This window comes from Danio rerio, chromosome 13 (assembly GCF_052040795.2).
Source record: "Danio rerio strain M-AB ecotype USA chromosome 13, GRCz13ab, whole genome shotgun sequence".
NCBI classification, from domain to species: Eukaryota; Metazoa; Chordata; class Actinopteri; order Cypriniformes; family Danionidae; genus Danio; species Danio rerio.
In genome coordinates this window covers 19,104,257-19,130,416 of record NC_141033.1, presented here as the reverse complement: position 1 = coordinate 19,130,416, position 26,160 = coordinate 19,104,257, and the positions used below count along the sequence as shown (strand labels likewise).

The 26,160-nt window shown below is 36.7% G+C and overlaps 1 protein-coding gene and 1 long non-coding RNA gene across 6 annotated transcripts in view; both read left to right on the top strand.

Moving 5' to 3' along the window:
- Positions 1-26,160, top strand: part of lrmda (leucine rich melanocyte differentiation associated) — a 597,710-nt gene that overhangs the window by 59,206 nt on the left and 512,344 nt on the right.
- On the top strand, positions 1,619-4,291 carry LOC147841025 (uncharacterized). Its single transcript, XR_015505843.1, has 2 exons — positions 1,619-3,354; positions 3,396-4,291. It is a non-coding gene; the product is annotated as an uncharacterized LOC147841025 (long non-coding RNA).

Below are 26,160 nucleotides of genomic sequence, written 5' to 3'. Positions count from 1 at the left end.
AGAAAGAGCACACAAAATATAAAAGTGCCTTTCAATTTGCTTTAGAGTTATGTAAAGGAATAGGCAAGTCAATAAAATAAAAAAGAAATGTGTATTAAGCACCTACACGTACAAGAAGCAGACGGATCATTGCTTCACGTCGCTTCAAATCATCTAAACAGAGAAGTTTTAGAAGTGGACGCGATGTGAAAATGTAAATAAACTTTATAGGGGCTGTGGGTCAAGCCCAGTTCGATTTATAGTTTTGGCATTCACCCCATGGCCATCAGTCATTCCCCCCTCCACCGCCAGCTCCAGCCAAACCCCTGATCACAAGACCTTCAGCTGAACTACAGCTGACCTGCTGGATCTGTGACCAGCTGCGCCTCAGATGCCTTAATGAGAACCATTCAGCCTTCTTAATAATTGTGTGACTATGGAGCAAGTTCTTTCTCCCTTCTTCTCTTTTCTCTCCGTGCACACGCAGAGCCGCTCTGGGCATTTCTGGCTTCACAATCTCACGGCTAGGACGCTGATGTCACTGCGAGAGCCTTGGAAAGCACCTGTATTTATTTACGGTCACGCTAATGGCCGTAAATTCAATAGCCGCAAACAATTCCGTCTGAACGGATGACCTTAAGAAGTGACCCAGTAGCAGTAACATAACAGCTGGAGCTGTGTATATCTAAGAATCCAAAAATCTACGACTGTGACCGAGAACCAGGGTCCCAAATTAACACTCGCTAACAGCCGAATGGGAGCAAAGCTGGCTGTGGCAACTGAGTAAATCATGGTTTATGCAGCTGTTCATAATAAAGACTCCACTCAGCTGGTGAATAACTCATTTTAAAGTCAGATTGTTGGAGTTGAGTTTGAGACTCGCTGATGTGATGACAAGGACGTATAAACCGTTTACCTGTGGTGTCTTTGGTTTCTTTTGTTTACCTTATTCGCCATTCACCAAACAAGGTTGAGGGTGGCTTTAAACAATACTGTGTTCAACAAAAAATGGTTTAGATTTACACAACTGCTGCATTTGGGGGGGCCTGAAATGCTAACTTTTGAAAGGAAGTGAGTTCATGTAGAACATTTAGCTATTAAAGGCCTTTTTTGTTAATATTTATAATTCACTTTCATATGTTGTTCATTTCCCCCTGTACATAAATATGTTTTTAGTGGGCCAATTTGTTAACACTTAGTTGAGGGATTTAAATTTATCCAACAACTGCATGTGACTAGTTATTTACTACAACACACAACAATGTAAGGCATTGTTTACTTTCTTCTTGCCTGAGGCGCCAATTACACTATTGCATTTTTATCAGATACATTTTGCAACGGTTATGCCTGACATCCACTCTACTCCGTTGTCTTGGTCCAGTGAAAGTTTAACAGCAATTTAGCATTTTTGTTTTATATAGGCTTTCGGTTTCAATAGAGATGGACAGAAATGCAGAGTTTTGAAAACAGCGCTGCAGCTAACTGACTGGTCTTCTGTATATTGTGCATTGTTCTCTGATTCATCAACCCATTGTCATATGACCATTACATAGCCATATATACAGATGCCAGCAAAATATGTGCATGCCTAGTGTGACTGGTCACAAATCATGCATTTTAGTACAGTGTGAACAAAAATGCAGTGCAAACTCCAGTCTGTGCGAAGATTGTTTTTCATTCTGAAATGCTATTGTAAAAAATAAATAAATAAATAAATGAAAACACTGGTGTAAACACTGTCGCTTGTGTATTCATTTTAATGAGCATTGATCTTTAATGAGCATTGATCTGATTGAACTTTTTGTAAGGGTTTGTTTATATAATTATTTATTTATTTAGTCTTGTTCTTATTCTTAGTCCTCTGGATTTGTCATTGACAAATATATTTATAACACATTCCTTCTTTAAGGAATTCTTCTTTTTAGGCTATATGCATGTATTGGAATTGTAATCGTATTGTAATTACATGCCATGACCCTAAACTTGGCCACAACTTAATTGTAAGTACATTATGGTATTGATATTAATTTTAATAATACGTCATAGTAATTTTAATATTACTTCATATTACTAGAGCTGGGCGATAAAATCGGTATTGGTATTTATAGAGCGAACACCATTGTCAAATAAATAAAAATAAATTTGGTATGAAGTTTTGGTATTAAGCGCTATAGTTTTATTAAAATGTGGCTGCTGAGGCAACTTACACAACGTGCATATAGGAGTGGCACGCACATGTTGACCCGCATGCATTTTCCAGACGCGCATACTTGATAAACATCTAAACTTTCCAAATGCCATGAGCGCATTGCAATTCATGTAAGTAGAACTAAAGTTAAAGGTGGCCTGTAATAGCAAAAGCAAGGGAATCACATGTTCACACTTGTCACTTCAGGTCAGAATAACAACACATGTGAAAATGAGTGGGGTGGCTATTAGAAGTCGGGATTGTAAAAAAAAAAGGATTCTGTCACTATAGTGGCTTGGTTTCTTTTCTTTTCTTGGGCATCTTAACCAGTAGCTCCCCATCTGAAAGTTTTTTTTTTTTTTTTTTTTTTTAGCAGAGGAGTAATGTCATCCAACTTTACAATTTGTAATGTTGCAGTATGTATCTGAAAAATGACGTTTAGTTCTTTTACTCGTAGCTCAGATTTGATTATTATCATTTATTTTGTTTAAAGGTTTACTTTATTAATATTATTATTATTCTTCACACCTTAAAGTTTGCTTTAATTGTTTACACTTTATCATTGCACACACTTTGTAACATTTTATTTATGAAGTTTAAGAGTCGCTTTGACACTTAAGTTTATTTTATTTAAAAATATCTGATATTTTGTTTAAATATTTTTATTTTTGACTATTATAACTATTTATCTCAGGGATGTTGGTAAATTAAAATAGTGCTTAAAATAACCATAATTTTCCTAAATATATTGTTAAAAATATTCAATACTTATCGATACTGAATGATACGAAATATTATATCATGATTTTATTTTTTTGCAGTATCGCCCAGCCCTACTTTATACTTAAATGTACAATCATTTTGTAAAATAAAGTGAAACCAAAACATGTTGGTGTCAAATAGTAAATAGAGTAGGCTAATTGTAAGCCTTTGAGATATTTTAAATACCTATTCTATATTTGTAAACACTTTTTTTTCTACATAAGCTGCACATTAACACCATTAATTGACACATTTTTTACACAATACAAGGAGCTCGTGCTTTTTGTTTTCAGCTAATATTCTCAGTGTTGGGACCAAAGACCAAACTTAAAGGGGTTTTAAGGCAACAATAAGAGTTAAAGCAGTTATTAGTTTTGTGATTTGGTTAATGTATTTATTTATTTATTTAGTTAGTTAGTTAGTTAGTTAGTTAGTCAGTTAGTTAGTTAGTTAGTCAGTTAGTTAGTCAGTTAGTTAGTCAGTTAGTTAGCTAGTTAGTTGCTATTTGGCTTAGTTTTGACCCTACTAAAAGCTGCTACTACTGTGAAAGTATTTCCCCCTGAGAAGCTGCTTGCTTTGCTGCAGCTGTTTTACCTGATTGCTTTTATATTGAATTTCATATGTGCTTGTTTTTCATTCAGCCATTTTAAAAAGTTTATTGCGTTATATAATCTATTTGCACATGTGTTTTGCTTTATTTTAATTTTTTTTTTTAATATGTCGACAAATGCCTTATTCTACATTTCTAATGCTTCACTTATAAAAGTGATTAATGTGTAGAATTATACAGGAAGCTGTGTGAATGTATATTCCTGAAGGGTGAAAATGTGCTTAATGTTGCATAAACATAATGGAGTTGGCAACCTTTCAACACTTCCTTCTGGAGTGTATCATTGAGCTGTATAAAATAATGTGAAGTGCCGCAAAGACTAAATCAAACCCTAATAAGGGGTGTGGGCCTGTTTAAGCAAAGTGACATTTTACTTAATTGTACTCCATAACAGTTGCAATAACATTGCCGCAATAAGTTATTTGTTTGCCTGACATTTTGATAAATGACCAACTGGCAGGACAAAGGCCCCATTGATAAGGTCCACATATATTTAAAGCAATATCGTAGAGTGGACTACTAGTACATCATTTCAAACAAAATCAGACCAAGACAAAGTTGGTTTAGAGTTTGAAATTACTTTTTCTGGGCACCTTCAATCTACTATTGACGACAATTATTGGGTGTAGTTGTGAGGCTCGCCTTTATGATTTAAAAAACGAATTCTAAAATTTTAGCTGTTTTGTCCAAAAATGTCAGATGACCTTAGGTAAAAAAAAAAAAAAAAAAAAAAAAAAAAAAAACATTCAAAAGTTACTTTATAGTAAAAAATGTAATGTGAATTAAATAGAAAAATGACACTGAGACCTTTTAATACTTGAGTATATTTAATACTAACATCTGACATCACTATTGTCAAATGCTTTGTCAACTGCTGTTTTCTCATTGTTGTAATTTTAGTTGTATTACTTGTTTTGTTATTGAGAGGATGTTGGGATACTAACTATACTACTAACGATAGAACAACATGAATCTTTGCTATACAGTAAAAAGCCAAGCTAAAATGACAATTTGACTATACTTTATTTTTTTTAAAGTGAGTAAACCCATTGTAAAATGGAACTTTAACTGTTAATTGACAAATTAATTTGTATAACTATGCACATAGTTTATTTACTTAATCAGTGTTGGGGGTGACGTATTACAAGTAAAGTGAGTTATGTTATATTACTTTTTAAAGTGATGAGTAAAGTAACAATTACTTAAACTAGTAAATATTTGAGTTACTTTTTAAAAAATGTAATGTGAGTAACTTTTTTATTTAATGAATTAGCTTTAAAAAAGTAAATTGCTGAATTCAAATTGAGATGAGAGAATGCATTTATTATTTTGACCACAGGGAAGAAAAGGAAATGTACTTGAAAATGGTTTGTACTTTAGTAATAAGACAAAAAGAACAAAAGGAGCAAATACATTGCTTTAAACTTTATACACGGCATGTAGAGCTCTAGGCTCAGGTTCTTCTCAGAAGATAACATTATCCTGCTTTATTATTATATGTATTTTTTAGGTTAAATAAAGGTGTAGGTTACACAGTATGTTGTTAATTGCAGAGCTCCTATGAAAACAAACTGCAAGTTCTGAAAGAGATCAAGCCTTAGCCTGGTAAGAAAAAGTAACTCAAAAGTAACATAACGCAGTACTTATCATAAAAAGTAAATAAGTAACGCAACTAGTTACTTTTTAGGAGAGTAACTTCGTATTGTAATGCACTACTTTCAAAAGTAACTTTCCCTAACACTGTTAATAATGAACAAGTTTACCTACTACTTTTAATGTAAAATCAAGGAATTGCTTTTTACAGCGTATATCAGGGTAGGATACTTTAGTAGACAAAGGCAACATTAAAATTACATGTAATTAATTAACATATAAATAAATGACTATTTGCATTAAAATACTTTATTTATGATCATTTAGCCTGTTTTGCTGATGTAAAATAATGTTTGGTTCAAAGTCTTGTACGTGTTTTATTTAAAACATAATTCTGAACACGAAAAAAAATGTGCATCAGAAAAGAGGATTATGCCTTTATTCTAAATGCACAAAAGTGCTTTCATGTTTAAACAGTGTTAAACTCTGAGCAGATATGTTGAGCGCCAATATTAGATTTATTTATTTAATAATAATTAATTAAGTCTTTAATATTACACAAATTGCTGATTTTTTTTTCCCTTTATGGTGCATTTTTATACTCTGGATCACTATACAAAGTTGATGAGGTTATTACTACTTCCACTACTACTACTACTACTACTACTACTAGATAAGAGGACCATCTGCCATTTATACAATAAAAAGTATAAAGCCTGTCACACACTGGATGAGAAAACGCCATGTAAAACATCTGTAAAATTCAGAATTGTTTACTATGATTGTATGCACACCAGCAATGACATTTTACTTTTAAGATCCAACAATGAGTTGACAGCAATTTTGAGGACATGATATGACTCCTTTGGCGAATGTTGCTGTGGTTCTAATTCAATGAGCGACTGGCTTTAGAAGTGCAGTATTTAAATAAATATCTTCTTTTGTTTAAATAATAAAAAAAGTTTGAAACCACTCTTACCAAAAAGCAAAGCCTGTATAATTGTGTTTATTAATTTTATGATTGAATATGATTTAATAAAAAAGAACTAATTACAGGGTAAATATTTAACCTGATAAGTTAACTCAAACTGTTTAAGGAAAACAATTGTGTCAAACCATTTATGTTTAGAAACAAAATGATTTTAAGTACTGTGAGTCATGTACACATACATTATTTTTGTTGATATTGTAAACCATATTAGAGTATTAGTAACTTATTTTAAGCTCTGTGATCAAATCGGTATGAGATCAGTTATTAGAACAAATTAAATAGTATATAGCTACTCAAATGGTTTGGTATTCCTTATAGCATGAGAGTTGACCCAAAAATATAATTAATTCTTTCAGAAGTCATTCAGTTTGAGTTCTGCTTAATATAATCTGTTTTAAGTTACAATAGCTCTTTTAAATTGTCAAAGTAATTTTTTTTAAATAATAACATAACGACTTTTACAGTGTACATCGAAATGACGAAAGCATAAAGCATCATATTTGCTCTCCTTTAAGTGCATTAAATAAAAATAAAAATACAATAATCTTCAGCATAGGCAACACAGTGGCGCAGTAGGTAGTGCTTTCGCCTCACAAAGAAGGTTGCTGGTTCGAGCCTCGGCTGAGTTTGCATGTTCGGAGTTTGCATGTTCTCCCTGCGTTCGCATAGGTTTCCTCCGGGTGCTCAGGCCCACAGTCCAAGATATGCGGTACAGGTAAATTGGATAGGCTAAATCGCCATAGTGTATGCATGTGTGAGAATGAGTGTGTATGGGTTTCCAAGTGATAGGTTGCGGCTGGAAGGGCATCCGCTGCGTAAAACATATGCTGTATAAGTTAGCGGTTAGTTCCGATGTGGCGACCTCAGATTAATAAAGTGACTAAGCTGAAAAGAAAATGAATGAATGAATCTTCAGCATTACACAGGCCAAAAAGTTCATCTAGATTGTGTGCTGCCTATTAACTACGCTAGGTGTTTATAGTAATATTGGGGTCTTTATAGTTAAAAAAAAACATTCTGGAATTGTAGTTAAAGGGGTTGGATTTGCTTCATTTTTTTTTATTTTGAGCAAGATCACAAACGAATTGGTTGGACAGACGTGCTGTGGTCATTGGCTTTGCTTCACATGCTACAGGTACAATAAGAAGGGAGGCTCATATAGGGATGTGGTGGTAACTGCTGTCTCTCTGCCGATAAGAGTTCATGCACTTGTCCTGGCATTAGAATAGGAGGGGACACCTGCCCGAACTCCTCTCCATCTCCTGCAGGGCCCTTTGATCTGGGTGACAGTTTGACTGCATTAGTGGGAGCGTCACACTTAATCCCCGGGCTTCCCACCCTCCTTTTTTGGCCCAAACAGAGGTCTGTCCTAGGAGCATTCAGTGGGCTAAATCTTAATCAAATAACTGCACCAATTGAACTATTCAGGAGATTTAAGAACCGTTTAAGACCAGTCAGTCTTCCGATTGACAGATATAGTGTCAAAAATAGAAGGTTTTGAAAGACTGCTGTGTAGAATTAGTTCCTCAAATAGCCTCTCATTGAGGTTGGTTGCGTTTGAAACCTGAGCAAACGTATTAATGTCGCAAAGAATGGTGTAAGAATTAAAGTATCGACTAGTGTTTGAATAAGTGCTATCAGCTATGTTGGTTTAGTGATTTAAGCACGCTTTTCCATTGATTTTTCCATATATAATGACCAGTGTAATAGGTTGTACCTCAGAGAGCGACATTCTCAATGCATTTCTCCACATCTATAATCTCACTATCATTTTCCAGCCCATCTCTTTCAAGCATTGAATTTTCTTTTTTCACAGAGAGGAATGCAGCCTCTCCAATCACATGATCACACGGTGGCCACAGGATTGTGCACTGGGAGCGTCTCTATATGTTTACCAAAGTTCAGAGGTCAAGGGTCATGGAGAGAACACTGGTGCTGGCGCTTGTTTATGAAGACAGCCTCTCATAGAAGGCAGATGACTTGCATGCACTAACATGTTTATCTCAGCTCTCGTCTTGCCATTGTTTTCCTAAGCGCTAAAGTGTTATCAAGTTCTGAAATAGCAGCGTGCAAAGAAAAGAGCCTTTGTGTGGAGTCTGAAGTGTCTGGGTTATGTTCTCAGCTCTGCAAATAGCACAAATAGCTGGGTTAGTGAGATTCATCCTATCAACTATCATCTTAAGGTTTAATTTACAGCGTATATGTTATTTATGGTTTCCGCATATGTCTCCTGTTATGTTTTACAAAACAGTACTTAACAACGCTAAAGCCAAGAGGGAAACTTTTTTCCTCTTCATTTTTCTACAAATGCACTCAATAACTAAACCACCACAGTACTAGAATTACATTTGTTTGCAATGCATTGTTATAGTGCTTTTTTTCTAAAACACATGGTTATAGAATCGCTAAAATAGTTCAGGAAGTAAATAAATCAAGAAAACTGAGTTTCTCCAGATCAGGGGTGCCCGAACCTTTTTATATGAAGGACCAAAATCTAAATATCATTGAGAGCCGTGGGCTGAAAATAAATATACTAAACTATATTACATTAAAGTTGCCTTATGTAATTTTCTAATTCCTTTCATAATATTTAGAAATAAATAGAAAGCATTATTTTAAATTGTATTAATTAATGCAGTATAACTGTAATTAAAATGTGTTGCATTAAAAAAGTCACCATTTATAACATCGTAGTTCAGTGCTGTATACACTAATCAAGAATCTGCCTTTACCTTGAGTCGCTCATTAAAGTCTCTGCATTGTCCTCTATCTGTAGGGTGACAGTATGTACATTTTAAACTAAATATGATAAGTTAAAACTATTAAATTGAAACATTTCATTTGTTTTTGTAGCTTAACAATAAATCAGACCAATAAAAGGTTACATAAAATTTGAAATTACAATTTCTAAACCATCCCCATCATTCTCCATCTCTTCTCAGATGGCATGGCGGGCCAAATCCTAGGTTACCATCGACCAACTTTGGCCCACAGACCCTAGTTTGGGCATCTCTGCTTTAGATGTACTGTATTGATTATGTAAGGGTTTGTTTAAAGGTCTGAAAACATTTTCTCCCAAATTAACAAAATATTTTCACACATTGGTTGTCTAAAAAAAGCTGTCTTTTTTAAATTAACACACACACACACACACACACACACACACACACACACACACACACACACACAGTACTCAACAAATACTATTTAATGCATTTCTAAGTCAATATAGGGCATATAATATTTTGGCTTATTTTAACAAAACTGATTATTAAACATGTTTATTAAAATAATATTTTAGTCACTGAATATTTTTAGAAATATAAAGATAATAGAATAAAATTAATGCAAAATTTTGCGAAAAAAAAACAACTACATTTTAACAACATGAAAATATATGTTTTGTTTCTCTTTGTTTCTGCACTTAAAAAAATATTGAATATATTCCTACATTTAAAAAAAAAATTACATTTAAATTAAATAACATCAGTTTGCAGAATGAAACAAAAATTGTTTTACTTCAGCACAACTATGAATTGTAAATCTATGCTATCCGAATCGTGCCCAATCGCATTTCTTGGTTCATTTAACAAGTGTAAGTGCTCCAAATTGGCCCCAGGCACGGTTCAGTTGGCTGGCCATGGCCCGGTTGGAAGAGGTGTGCCAGAGCATGGTTCGGTTGGGGTTTGACGCAGTATGCTTGTAGTGTGAGTACAAAGCATGCATGAGCCCGAAACTGAACATGCAACGTCACTTTTAAGGGGCCCTTTCATATGGATTTGTTCTTACTTTTCAAAGAACGCAAACTGTCATAGTTTATTAAAGAAGCAAACCCCTCACTGCACCTCTGCACCTTCAGCAAACCTCCTAAAATGTATAGCACTTTCATGATGATTAATGAGCGTAGAAAGTTTCGGATCTGTTTAGCAAAAGATTTGACTGTGTCACTGCATATCAAAAACGACTAAAACTAATACAAAATGATATAAAGGGGAGGGGAACAACCACCCTTCGGCATGGTTCAAGGTGAGAGTATGTCCTTATAAATGGCATTTTTAAAAATGTTAGTATTATGTGTTAAATATATGGCGCAAGGTGTAAAAATCATTGTATTTGTAAAGACACAGTTTTCTTTATATTGTGTTGCTTGAATGAAGAAATGAATTGATCAGTGATCATTTTTTCATTTTCACCTTTTGAAGATTGGAATACATTGATATCATAAGATACTAGCTATAGTTAGATACTATTGTTGACAAAAAAGATGAGACTATGGCCCAATCCCAATTCTACCGCTTTGCCATTCCTCTTACCTCTACCCCTCATTTGGTGCGTTCATGTGAAAGGGTAGGGGTTTCACAATTCTCTTTAGTTTGAAGGCGTATGGCTTAGGGAAAGGGCTAGACACCCATTTGAATGGAGATTTCTCAGGAACAAACTCGAAACTAGGAAGTTAGAAAATTTTCCAGAATACACCAGCCACAACGGGAGTATAGCTGCGCCCGGAAGTCAGGAGATCCACAAATTACTATTTTTTACCATTTTATGAGTTAATAAAAAAAAAATTAAATCTCATATAAAGCAAGAGATCACGATGACCTATAAAGACGTGTGCAGGTGTTGTAGTGGTGTCCCATTTCTTAGGAGTCAATTTTGAAGCCCTTCCCCTTCACACTCTGCTTTAAGGGCCAAGGGGAAGGGGTACACAGAATTAGGATTGGGCCTAAAATGTAGTAAAAAAAAAAGATAACTAAACTAAATAATGTTTTGTTTTATAATCTGTTGGACAACTGCAACTTTTACAGTCCCTTTACTGGTAAAGCAGGCCTATCAAGGATCTGTTTGTTTTGAGACAGACTGTAGGCAATGAATAAATTGAACTTTTGAGTCATTTTAACATCAGTTTGCAGAATGACAAAAAGTGTTTTACTTAAACACAAGTATGAATTGTAAATCCAGAGAAACAAAACTTTGTTAAGTGCCATTTTTTTAAATGTCAGTATTATCTGTGTTAAATGTGTGGTGCAACGTGTAAAAATATTTGTTTTTGTACAGACACCGTTTCCTCTATATTGTGTTGCTTGATGCAATTATGATGGTTTTCAGTTTTCAGTTTATTTTAATTTAGGCTCGCAGCTCGTGGCAGCTGACGCCTTCAGATCTCGGCAAACGAGAAGTGAAATTCAGATGTTATGAATTAGAATGCAGATGTCATCCCGACTGCATCCTCATTAATATCAATCATTTTAACGGCCTCCAACTCATACCGATTGACTAACACAAATGAGCCATCAGACGCTCAAATGGCAGAGACAACTCAGGCAGAATTATTAACCAGTTTTCTGTTTGTCATTCCCTATTGATTTTTCTACCTGGTAGTTTATTTCTGGCAGTAAAAATACACCCTCGGAGAGGATTTACGGCTTCTGAAGGCCTTGCCTGCCGGGGCTGCCATTATGAACAGATGAAAGCTTAGAGGGGAGCTGCAGTCCTGGTGCAGTGTGGGATATTGTTTAAATAGCGTAAAAAAGGGCCCGCTCATTTACACAGCCAGAGCGCTGACTGGGAAAAACGCTGCTGTAATCCTGCTTGTAGCAGGTGGCGCTGCCTTTAATATCGGTGTAAAACAAAAGCGATTCACCTCGACTCTTTTCTCTCTCTCTCTTAAATCTTTAAATGAGAGGATTGACTGCCTGGTGGCCACAAAATGGGAGCAGGGCTTTTATATGAAGTTTAACCAGAGGAAGACGGCAGGAGTTTTCTATCTTTTTTCTAGTGTTTTTGAGGTGAAGCTAAGGACTGATTCAGTGCTGTCTCTCTCTCTCTCTCTCTCTCTCTCTCTCTCTCTCTCTCTTTCTCTCGTTCGGTCTATCTTTCGAATTACCTGCTGGGTCCGAGCTCTTTTATGCTCTTGTTGTGACAGGTAGATTTATAAGGCTTGAAATTTGTACAAATCAGTTGTCATTCACGGCGAGCTGTCAATGTGTCAAGCTGTCAGGCCTGCTGTGAGGGGCTGCCTGGGGGAGGGAGAGGGGGGGCACGTGAAGGGGGCAACTGCAGAGAAAAGAAAATGAGTTCAAACAGACCTGAAACGGAGCTCCATTCTTCCTTCTCCGTGCCCCTGCGGAGGCGCCATTGATTTTCCTTGATGTTGAGCAACAGCGTGCCGAAAATGACATGCCTCCTTCACCAATCTAGCTTGCTTGCTTATTGTCTTTTAAATGTCAGGAAATCATTTAGAAAAGAATGCCGGGTCCTTGAGTTCTGCGGGGTCTCATTGGTGAGCCGTGAAGGCTTCAGAGCCGCATCCTGTTTGTGTGTGTTTGAGCGTACGTGTGATAGTGGAGTCCTGCTGTCGTGTTGATGGGTCTGACTGTCTCTCTCGTTCAGATGTCCCAGCGTGAGACGCGGGTGAGGGCGGCGGAGACTGGCTATACTGGAGACGGGCGGCTCTACACTCTCTGACAGGAAGTCTCTCTCCAGCCCTGCTTGAAGACTAGAAGATCCACCGTTTTTCGGTCTAATCGCGATTGGGATGATAACCTGAAATGTGAAACTTCAGATTTTTTCACCCCCTTCAGTTTGTTTTTATTATGAATTTGACAACTGTCACTTGGCAGGTGTGTGTGTACAGTATGCGTGTTTTGAGTTGTGCCACCCCTTCCCCAGCTGAAAAAACAAACAAACAACACTGATAATAATTTAAGCAATGCTTTTTGTAGACTTGTGTGTTACTCGACTAATGGATATATTTGTCATGGCATGGTGGCTTCATAAGAAGAAGGTCACTGATTCGATTCCCGGCTGGGCTGGTTGGAGTTATTAGTGAATTGAATAAACTACATTGACCATAGTGTTTGTGGGCATGGGTGTGTGGGTGTATGGGTGTTTCCCAGTACCGGGTTGTGGCTGGTAGGGCATTCACTGCATAAAACATATGCCAGGATAGTTGGTGGTTCATTCCGCCATGGCGACATCTGATAAATAAGGGTCTAAGCCGAAGGAAAATGAATGAAAGAATGAATAAATTAACCAGTGATTTTTTTTCATCTTCTCTCATCTTTTCTTATCCCAACACCTCCTCCCCCCAATCGTCAAAGAGCAACTTTTTTTAAAAATAAAAATTTGACCAGGTATTCTAGCACCTCTAGAAGTCTAATCGCGAATGGTACTGTACCCTGACAGGTCAAAGTTAAGATATTTTTTTTTTAGTTTGTTTTCTGCCATGCGTTTGACAACAGTCATGCTGCAGATGTTTTCCTCACATCAAACTGTGCAGTAATGTATGAAAGGATCTCTTTGAGTTCACCTGTGTAACGCGGTGAACCCTACTGCCCCCAAACATAAACACAGTGTGAAACATTTGTCATGTTCAATATGATTTAATTGTTGGTGGCATGTTTTTGCTACAGATTTACAGTAAAAGCCTCAGATTGGGGCCGGTGTTTTGAAAGCCTTAAATCATACAGGACGCTGTTTGACAGCACCAAGCGTTTCGGTGAATATTAATACTATAGTGTTGCGCCAAGTAAAATTTGTCCTGTCAACGGCAGGATCCTTTACAGTGTAAGTTTTTCTGTTGATAGAACAAAATCCTCCCGGATGACTCCTCAGATGATTATTGACGCGACAGGCACTTTATACAATGAGGCTCCTTTGAAAAAGAGCCCTCCGGACCACCTTTGCTAACGTTGTCTGAAAAAACTGACACAAATGTTCACCAAATTTAGTTTGAGAACCGGCTAATTTGAGCGATGAGGCCTTGATTTCCCTTTGCTCACTTGCGTACGCCCAGGTTGGCGAACATCCAGTCTCTCCTCCACACACACATCTGGGTTGTGTTGCTTTTGCTTTAATTAGCCTTATGATTCCCCCCTCCCTTTTTTTTTTTTGGAAGTGGTTAACTGATCTATCATCGGTGGAAGTGAGTCAAAAAAAAGGTGCCGTTCGGGGACAGAGTGGGAAGGTGACACTTGAGCAACAGTCGGTACCAAGAGGTGAAAAATTAATCAAAGATTTCCATATCGCCGTGAGCAGCTGGTCGGCCTGGCCCATGTGCCTTTGAGCGGGAGGTGTCCGCTGAGAGAGGGCCATGACGCAGCCCGAGTTTGTCTTGCAAAAGCGCAGCTGTCCAAAACATGACAGCTACAGCATTAGCGAGGCCATTAAGAGGTGTAGAACATTTCCAGGGAAATGATTTGAAAAATGACAATGCAGGCTCCTGTGCAATATTAATTACAACGAGCGAGCGCCGCAAATAAGTTAAAATCTGCCAGTGCGGAACATAAAGAGATGGGTTATTTTGTCCTCAGCTGCCTCATGTTGGAAATTTGTGGGGTATTTTCACACATTTATCTGCTGAAGAGCGCTTTGTTGGTGGCAGCTGTACTGCCGCTGTTTTTTCTTCTTGTTTTGGGTTCAGCAGTTTCAGGTAGTTCGGGCAGTTGTTATGCGGTGTTATTTATTTTGGAGCCGACATCAATGGCTTTGATCCTATTGATGCATATACTGTGACCTTTTTGATCTGAGGAAGTTTATCCATTTTAAAGGGTTAGTCTTTATTGTCGGATTGCTTTGGGTTGCTAATATCCCGTGTTTTACGCTGAGCTTTGAATTCACTTGCTAATGTGTGTTAATTGTTAAAGACTTCATTTACACTTCTTAGGCAAAGTGTGTTTCACTACAAGGATGTTACACATCTTGGAACTTAGAAGTTTGTTTATCCACTGACAATAGTTGTAGCTGATTGATGATGATATCACAAATGTGGCAGCCCTGCATCTGATGTTTAATTCCTGAATGCCCCGCAGGCTGTCAAGCTTCAAAAAGCTAACATAAAAGTAACCCAATTGATTGGTGGTGGTAGTAGTCCATTATATTTCACACGCACATATATATATACACAAATTTACAAACTTTGCAGCATATCAACACTGTAAAAAATGCAGAATTATGTTAAGAATTAAGAAATGCTTTATCAAGTATATATTTATTTGTATTTATTTATTTAATTGACATGGACATCACAGTTGCACTGGACTGCACTTGTTTAAGTGTTTTAGCAGACTTGCTAATTCTAAACACCTGTCCACAGGAGGCTTAAAAAATGAAAATAAAACATACATATACACAACATTATAATTCTTTACATAAAATTACTGCAAGGCAAACGAAAAGGCAACTAATGGTAGACTATTTGTGCAAACACTGCTGTTTTGTTTTTAACCATAAGACCAGTACTAAAAATGTTTATATTACTTTCTTATTTTAGGCTAACAGGTAAATAATTCCACAATTTAGCTCCCTTAGCAAAGAAAACAGATTGACCAATAGAGGCCTTACTTTGGCACTAGACAGTCAACATTAGCAGTTGCTCTTGTGAGGTTTGATGCGTACTGATTAAATCTGAAAACAGCATTGAAACATGATTCTTTAAATATTTAAAAAAACAATTTAGGATAATTAAATTTAATAAAACTATCATAGGCGAGGCAGTGGCGCAGTAGGTAGTGCTGTCGCCTCATAGCAAGAAGGTTGCTGGGTCACTATTTTAAACCTCGGCGCAGTTGGCGTTTCTGTGTGGAGTTTGCATGTTCTTCCTGCCTTCGCGTGGGTTTCCTCCGTGTGCTCCGGTTTCCCCCACAGTCCAAAGACGTGGTACAGGTGAATTGGGTAGGCTAAATTGTCCGTAGTGTATGAGGTTGTGTGTGTGAATGTGTGTGTGGATGTTTCCCAGAGATGGGTTGTGGCTGGAAGGGCATCCGCTGCGTAAAAACTTGCTGGATAAGTTGGCGGTTCATTCCGCTGTGGCGACCCCAGATTAATAAAGGGACTAAGCTAACAAGAAAATGAATGAATGAATAAAAACTATCATAATTAAAAAGCTATGTTTACATAAAACATTACAGTGATGCCATCGCATAGGCTTTTAAGTCTACAATTTTAGGTATAGCTGTCGGCCTAAAAATGTAGGAGTTGTGTTTTTATATAAGTATTTTGAACTAGCAGCAAGGATAATTTTTGGAGTGAATTTGCCAGCAACTTATCAAAATAATATTTTACTTTTAACTTTCAAGATGCAATAAATATCAGTGTACAGTAAATTTAAACTGATCAAAATAGTTGGAATATGACCTTTGCAAGTTCAAGTAGAAAAACAAAATGAAAAAACAAAGATTTTTAACACTAGACAAATCCTGCAGGATTTACTTTTGACATTTTTTACTTAGCTATACTTCTATTTGGCTCATAAATCACTAGTTAGCTTCACAAACAATTTAAATTAATATTGAATTTTAACATAATGCTAGTTCATTAATATTTTAATATTATTGTTATTTTTGTAATAATAAACCCATATAATTTATTTATTACTTAACTTTATACAATAAAGCTTTTTAAAACTTTTAGGACATTCTGCCAGAAACGTACATTTTCACTTCTAAAAATGTGACTAGGCCTGACCTTTAAACTTCTCTTTCTTAAAAAAAATCATACAAAAACAACTCATTGATAGTATTATTGATACAATGATCTTTGTCAGCTTCTCCCATCAAACGATGTCACTTCCTTTGAGTCATAGCCTTAAAGGTGTATTGCACACATTTTATGTTCAGTTTAATGCAAATGTAACAGAACTGACCAAAACATGGAGACAATTGTAAATTTATTTGTATTTTTTATTTGTTGTATTTATTTGTGTTTATAATCATGTTTTAATCAATTGATGTGAATGATAATAATTTAAACTTGCTATGTCTGAAGGTTTTTTTCCCCTAAATAACAGTTTTAAGCATAACAAACCTATTAAAGCTTTAAGTTCAGTTGGGATGAGGACAAGGACAGTGACACGAAAACCAAATGAATGACATATCACTTTACAGAACAACTCACAGAAATAAACAAAAAGTCTATTTTAGAAATTTTTATTTACTGTATTTGTTTTTATTTCAGGATCAGCTTATATACATTTCTGGTAAAATGTCCCTAAATTCATTTCATGTAGCTAAGTTTTAAGTTTTATAAGTGTTATTATTTTCAACATTGTGCAGCCGTAGTGTAAAAATCTGACCTTTGCACTGTCATGGATGCTTTAAATGTTGCACTCATTTCAGCGAAGGATTGAAATGTAAAATATGAACACTGCTTGTCTGTTTTCTTCCGTGCACGTAAGCGTATGTACATGAAAGTATGCAGACTGAAATATGTAGTCATTTAAAAGGGGGAAAACCTCCTGAAAGTGAAGTGTTGGCCCATTAAAGTCAGACGCCCAGTCTGTGGCAAGTTCTTTAATGGACAGAGAAACGCAGCGCGACGACAGACAAGCATTTTAATGAGGTGATATGCGAATAAATCAAAACGTCTGCACCAGTGCCATTTGTTGCTCTCTAATTCCTTTTAAGCGAGTTTAAAGCCAAAGCAAGATGGCGTAATCGCATTGTTTGTTTCCACCGTGCCCCTCTGTGAGTTTCGTTTCTTTGGGAAACCAGCATCTGCCGTTGATGGCAAATTTATTTGCAAGGCCCCCTTGTAAATCAGCCGTGTAAAACAAAACCTGAACACACCAACTAATTAGAATCAAAGAGGCTGAGATCCATAATGGTTCGCCTTCACTCAAAATGCTAACTTTAATTGGTCGTAAATAAACTCGCGCTGTTTTTGCGCGAGTTGTAAACAGCTGAATGCTTCAATTAAGTAAAAGATGTGTTGGGAGCAGGGTAAAGGGGAGGCATTGACATATGGAGATGATCTGCTCGCCGCCGTTTACACTCAAAGCCGCCTTTTCGTGAGAAGGGCAGATAAATTTCTTTTTTCCACCAGTGTAATATTATAGTGACTCATAAATAAATGGTTACCCCCTCTGTACTAAAAGTTTTCATTAAAGTGGCCTGAGTTTCGTTATTGACACCGTGGGTTGCCTACGCAGCCAGAACGAGCTAAAATTTATCAGAGTGCTTTTCTGCACCTAATAAATCATCTAAACAGGGGAGCCATATGGCAGATAAGACCTTGAGAATGGGGGCTTCAGTCGACGAAGAGTCAAGTCGTATGAAATCGCAGCGCTGTTTTCTCTCTCTCCTCTTCCCTCTGAATATCTCTCGCTTATTTTACACGCCATTTTCTTGTTCACCTTATCACCCGTTTGTCACTTGTTTTTCTAGTTTTGGAGAGGGGGGGTGGGGAAGTGGGCTGAGATAAGGAGAAAGAGAGAGGGAGCGAGGGAGGGAGAAAGAGAGGGTCCAGGGAGGTGCTCTGACTGATGGGGAGGGATGATGTATGTAGCGGCTGTGTCCCCGCTCTCCTCTGGCCCTTTGTCATTAATCATGGCCATTAGCTTCTCTCTCAACTGCCTTGTCTGCAGCGGCCCTATCAAAAGGCTTGCTTTTCTCTCTCTAGCAGCCCACACCAGCAAAGGCCTCACGCTTTCGCCTTTCTGGCAGGGGATTTTTCTTTCTTTTTTTTTTTTCTCTCTTCTCTTATTGTGACTTAGACACTAATTCGAATGTAGAAATGGATTTAGACTGATTATAAAGCAGGGTTACTATATTCAAAGTGAAAGGGCTGCAGAAAGGTGGTGATCAGTCAACACTGTGGGTCTTGCATAGCTTATGTTTGCGTGCCAGTTTAGTAGTACTGGATACAATTTAAAACATATTTAGTGTTTTGCAAGTTATATTAGACTTACAAGTATGGCAAATTTTGGTTTTGGTATGAAATTTTTTTTTCTTCATTCATTCATTCATTGATTCTTTCATTCAATGATTCGTTTATTTATTCGTTTAATATTCTTGCAACAACTAGCTAAGTAAACAATATGTTTTTAGTAATACACATAACGTAATACTTTTTTGTTGTGCATTTATCATTGCTATTGTTTGAGTCACTTAAATTAATCTTGAATTATTTAGTAGCACTAAAACAATTATACATTTTTACAATGTAAAAATAATGCAGATGTAATGCAAATAACTTATTTATTTATTTTTAACTAAAAAAGCTAATAGGGCTTAGAAAGACTTGAAAAAAGACTAAAATGCTTAAAATAAAACAATAAATTATTATGCATTAATAACGCATTATAAAAAAGGTTATATGACCTCTAAGACAAAGATTTATATATTTTGTTACAATGTAAAAATAATGTAGATGTCATGTAAATTACAAAAAACATTTTATCTATTTTATATTTTATTTTATTTTATTTAACTCTACTGTGACAAATGTCCAGATGTTTACAATAGGTTACAGCAATTTTTACAGTAAATTACAGTAGTATCACTTCACAGATTTTAACTGTAAAAATTGGGTTTGTATTCATAATTTTATAGCGAAATTAAGACCTGCCTTGCTGTGAATTTTTACAGTTAAATCCTGTAAAGTGATACTAATGTAATTTACTGTGCACAATTACAGTGATTACAGCAGATTACTGTAAAAAGAGCTATATCTTTTGCATGTTAGTTATAGGAATTCAAACTCTTTTTATTTCATTCAACATATACATTAATACACTTTTGATATTTAGAAATAACAATGTATTGCAGACTTTTCAGAAATTTGCTTACGTCTTATTAATAACTTTAAAAAAATCATCCTGTTTTGAAATGACATGAGTCATTTTCATTTTTGGGTGCACCTTTGTTTAGTTTTATAAGGGTAATATGGAAATATTAAATAATTTTAATGAACAGAACTTTATGCTTAGCCTAAATTGTAATAAACTGGAACAAAAGTACTTGATTCATAAAACAAAACACTGTTAAACACCCAAAATGATTTCAAATTCAGGGTAAATGTCAAAATGACTAGCCGAGGAAAGCCTCCTACACAGTAAAATATTGTTATTTCTTCAAGATAATACTGTGAAATCACAGTAATGGACTTTACTATCTACTGTAAAGTTACACTATATGGCTGTAATTACACAGTTTAATGTGTCAAAATCACAGTAAATTACTGTGAACTACCTAACAGTAATTTAGTTGTGAATGTACAATGTATTTTTCTGTGAAAGTAATGCAATTATTAGCCAGTAATTTACTGTGAATTTAAGGTAAAAATTTTAACAGTGTAAAATAGTTGTATTCTTAAAGAAAAACTAAAAATACTTTTTTTACTTTATTATTAAATTGGTTAATTGTGTTAATAATGAGAAATACTTTTACATAATGTACCAAACATTGATTTTAGTTCGATTTAGATTGTGATTATTATGAACAAGCATTTAGCAACTATGTTTTTAGCAACTTACTTCTACGAAATGTTATAAAAATGCATTGTTTATATAGTTAAACTATTCTTTTAAGCAGTGATGGGAATAACGGCACAATAAATAAACGCCATTACTAACAAATATACTTTTGTTTAATAACGAGTAATCAAATTAATTACTGTGTTCCCCGTTACAATGCCATTACTGACAAAAAAATATGTGTGTTACTATAAATGAGATCACTGAAGCTGTTTTCATGCAAACACCCTCTCTCTCAGCCATATGACTTCTCTTCTCTGGGGTGTGTATGTGTGAATGTATGTGTGTGTTCAGGGTTGGGGTAGAACACATTACCAACTAGCAATGTTGATTGATGTGTCTGTGAACGTGGTGTAACTGAGAACGTGGTGATTGGCTTAGAGTACTGTCCATCATTTACCAATCAGAGGCAGAGTAGAGCGGGTGTTCACACAAGCACACGCACCATCAGTTACACACACCAACAACCAGGAGTCAAAATGATGGCAAATCTAACAAGCTTAAAAGTAGAACTAGAAACTAGAAATATAAGCACTACTTTAACCTTGTTGGATCGTGCAACTTATAGGAAGAAAGAGTCTCTCTGTGTCGGTGACTAGTAAATCTAATTTAATGAAGCATCTTAAGTCATCACATGCCGCCACAAATTTGGTGACTATGCAGATGATAACGTGAGCTCTGCTATGTCAAAGCAAATGAAACTTACATTTTCTTCACTGAAAACTCTTATTACTCAGACGGAATTAAACAAAATAATATCTAGGTATATAGTTGAGTTCAAGCTGCCATTGTTTCTCTCATTGTCCCAAAACAACATTAAAATAGTGTAGATTACTGTACAATGTGTAATTTAATAGTCTTTTGGCAAATAGATTATTTTTAAATAACACAATAGTTAATTTTTCCTGGTAATGAGTTACTTTTATAATTATTTAACTCAGTTACTGTTTGTGAGAAGTAACTATAACTAATTACTCTTTTAAAGGAACGTGCCCAACACTGCCTTTAAATAACAGTAAAACAAGTTTATCTATCATGGCTTGTTAATTACAGTTCAAATTACATTATTTTGTGTTGACACAGGCATATTTTTTAGCCAATCAAAAGACACTTGTTTTATTCCATCTTAGTGTAAAGACACTCTTACCAGAAATGCTTTTATTTAATGGCATATAGTGACTACAGCACTGCGGATGGTTCATACACAATACAGACTTCAGCATGGATAGATATGTGCCCCAGATTGTTCCCATTGTCTGAGTTAATGAGAATAAACAACAAGGCCAGCAGAGTGACCATCAGATGTAATAGAGATATATAGCGGGCTGCTCCCCTCGAGCCTCCCTTTCGGCCTCCCAAACTGAGACTGACAGATATACTAAAGCCCCATCAGCCCCCGGTCCCACTGCCACCTCCGCTACCACACCTGACCACCTCTTTCGCCATGATAATCCTGCGGTGGGAAATTATAACCGGCCGTGAGTCACCATCATTTTCAAACACAAGCTGAGCTGTATTGATTTGTGCACGGCTGAAGAAATGGGTGGGTGGGGGGTGTTTTATTTACTTCACAGTGACTGTAATGGACAGAATAGAGATACTAAATCTGATATTACACCAGTTTGAACACAATTGTTGTAAAGTAAAGAAGAAAATTGGAAAGCAACATGCAACCACCTTTTTTCAGAAATAATGTGATATTCGTCATTCAAAACTTGAAGGAATTTTAGTTTAGGCTATACCATGATATAGTGCTTTACAAAATAGCCAGGGATTTTGAGGGAAAACACTGATTAAAATTAGAGAACAGCAATGATAAGAGACTGCATGCTATTCTTTATGGTTGAACTCAATGCCCAGTGAAATCCTGCATAATCCAGTCATTTTTAAATCTTATTTAAGCATTTGAATGGTGTGCTTCAGCATATATGCACCTCATGAAATATAGTTACAAAAACGGCTCCTTTACTCCTGCTAACTTCAAATAGGACAAAGCAATCATAAGCAGACTCAAAATTTAGGAAATTGTTAGTTGTTCTTAAAGGGGTCGTTTAAACATTGTTTTCAGCTAAAAATAGGAAATGTTTTATGCGTTTTGCCTGTACGTTTACATGACAATGTTGTTTTTGTGACTGAAAATACATGACTGAAAATGGGTTTCAAATTGGACATTTTTGAAAAGGCAGCTGTTGTTATTTTTCGTGTAAACTTGAAAACACTAAATGTTTTTTCGCATGCATGATATGCATTTAGAGGAGTTTAGATTCAAATATATGCAATAAAATACAATGGTGGAGCGTGTGGCAGTGTTTTTGTTCTCATGTGTTATCGCTTCATCAGCAAATTGTGGATTTACTTCACATTACAACCAACAGTAAAGTGGGTCGCACACTGGATGCGCTGCTTAGCGCCACGACACGACGTGCACATGACCGCTGAAAGTATCGCACACCAGATGCACACATTTACATGTTTGAAATTTTAAATTAAACTATTCAGATGGCGCTCTGTGGCAAGGCAGAAATATGATCAGTGTCCTGAGTCATGGCTGGCACCGCGGACAGCCACCGACTTACGGCGCCGGTGTGCGTACCCTGATAGAAACCTATGTTTATAACCTAAAATGCGTGGCGCGTCGCCAAGTGGCGCATCTAGTGTGTAACCCCCTTAAGACTCATTTTACACAAACAGCAAATTATACATGATCATAATTTGAGCATCAAACCATTGATGGCACAGCATTACATGCCTACAGGTAGAGTTAACTAACAAGGTGATAGTGAGTGAGTATGTTTACATGGTAAACAGATTTTTGATTAATTTAATCTGGTTAAGGTCAATATCAAACTAAAGAGAAACAGAATTAAGACGTGGAGTATGTAGATTTTTGTGGCATTATTGAAGTGCAGTACAGACATGTAAACACCTTAATCAAACTATTGCCGTCATGTAGGACTTTTTCGCAGTTTTGCGTCAATGTAGTTCATACACACAACTGTTTGACACTATTCTCTGCAAGAAGTCAGTAAAGGACCAAACACACCATGAAATGCAGAGTTTTTTCCCCCATTCGGCATGTGGTATTAAAGTCCATTAAAACAACACTTTTCCAGCAATACCTCAGTTTAACATGGGGGCATGAATGAAATGTTCCTGAATGAAAGTGAAAGTGCCGAACTGCAGTTAATGTCAAAAAATAAAAAGCAAACTCCTGATATTACATGAAACTCACGAGAAAATGTTGAATAGCGTGGTGACGCAATGATATTAATCGATCTATGAGCTATAACATGTAAGACGAGATCATGAAAGAAACATTCAAAAAGAAACTCATGTAAACATTAATAATAATATTTTCTTAATCATTCATTCATTCATTCCTTCCCTTTTTTAATCCGGAGTCGCCACAGCGGAATGAACTGCCAACTTATCCAGCATGTTTTTATGCAGCGGATGCCCTTCCAGCCACAACCCATCTCTGGGAAACATCCACACACACATTCACATACACACTTATACACTACAGACAATTTAGCCTACCCAATTCACCTGTACTGCATGTCTTTGTACTGTGGGGGAAACCGGAGCACCCGGAGGAAACCCAAGCGAATGCAGGGAGAGCATGCAAACTCCACACAGAAACGCCAACTGAGCCGAGGCTCGAACCAGCGACCTTCTTACTGTGAGGCGACAGCACTACCTACTGCGCCACTGCATTGCCATTGCCTTAATCAATTACTGACGTCTATGTAAATGTAGTCATTGAGAAACACTGGCCTGGCATATGTATTGCAGCATTTTTAGCCATTTATTGGATGTCTAAATGTGGATTGTTTTGAAAACTTTGTCATGAGGACCATGACAAAAACCTTGAAACCTTGCAGTTTTATCATTGTTGTGTTAGCGTCACCTAATTTTGATCTCCTCTGTTTAAACAGCACTTGTGAGTAGAGCAGTGTTGTTGTTGAATTTACTGTCATATTTGCTCAAGTTAAGTGTACACTTTAATTATATTTAGCTTTTCACTCCAGCAAAACTCCTACAACTGATTTTAGTAATTGGAAAATCTTTGTTCAGCAGAAACACTGGTACCAGTTCATTTGCAAAACAAGCTCTATTATATTTTATCACCATCCACAGAGTGTGGTGTCTCCATCCCGGAGGGTTTATAAAGGCCAGATCAGCACTTGTACCCGGTCTGCTTAAAGTGGCTCTTGTTAGGCTGTACCTGCATGAAGATGACTGCTTTTGACAACACAATTTACATTTTTGTAAAAAAAAAAACAACAAAAAAAAAAACAATCTGCACCAAGCCGCACCGATTTGGGCCGGATTAAGCTGTTTGTCTCCGTCAACAGATAACCGTTGCAATCTATCCCCGCTCGGAGTTTTCCAATATCGCATCCCTCTGCCCTGCCCAGGGGACTGGGAATTGATCGGGAATATAGAGAGCGAAATTGCTGCTTCAACTTCATAGAGACCCACAATTACTGAATCATGCAGATGTCAGTAATTCCATAAAACTGATATGGGGTAATGAAAACATCTGACTGCTAGACGGCGCCTGGATTTATGGCTGCATTAGGGGAAAGAGGCTGAGATGACAGTTTTGTAGCATTGCTCCTGTTGTTTCACACTCATAAAGGGCCAGATCAATTAGCGTCTGCAGGCCGACGCAGCTCCTTTGACAATGCTTTTATAGCGCCATGAAAAATGCATGCGTTTCAGAGGGAGATTTTGGAGCCATTAGGCGTCCACATATATGATTTCACGCGAGTGTACATTTAACATGATATATCGCGCCAGCGTCATGTTGCTCCGTATCAGCAGTAAAACATGGCCTTTCTCATAGTGCCATAATAAAACTGTTCAGGCAGCCCATAATGTTTGTCCTCAACTTTTGACGATTAAAATGACCAAAGATTGATCGCTTTTTAGAGGCGCACATATTGAAGAAGCAAGTTGCAAAACGACCACCATTAGAGGGCTAGGGAAGTTTTGAAGCAAGTTATGTCGTCTTTATAAGAAAAGAAGTAATTTCCTGCTAATGGGGTTTGAGCATGACATTATCTGTAAAGAATATGTTATGAGTGGATATTTAGTCTCTGATGAAACGTGGATACAGTGAGCCGCGCGCCCTTATTTGAGTGATTTATGTGAAGAGACGGAGTACTCTTTTAATATTAATCCTCAAGTAGTGAAATGATCTCATTGTGTCTTCTCACCCTTCTATTTTCCCCTGGAGTCATTACTGTCTTAGCTATCTTCTCCCTTCTTCCTTAAGCCATACGTCTAATTCTAATTAAACAGGCATTATGTCTCCCCCCCCCCACCACACAGACCCCCTCCGATGCTATCGGGCCTCTTATTACAGTAATAAGTGTGAGTAGAGTCTCGCACTGCCTTCTCATACATGGTCACTGGCAGAATGAGTGGGATTTGCATAACCTGTTAAGGAGATGCGTACGGCCCGGCCTGATTGAATTTCACCTCAGCGTGCTGTTAATTAATAATGCTGTGGATGTGACAGGCCTTTATCATGTGCTGCGAATTGGTGATGATGTCTGTGTTAGCGGGGACTCAGGCGGGCGCTGGCATTATGCCGCCAATGGGCCGTGCTCTAATGAAGTAGTCACTGAGAGAGACTCGCTCCATGAACAAATCATTACTGGACAGAAGTGGACTGAAGGAGCGGCTACTGATGATCTTAGAATTAGGAATGCAGTCATGTGGTTGGGCTGGATATACACTTGTAGACTATTATGGAAATGTGCTGCCTGTAGTAA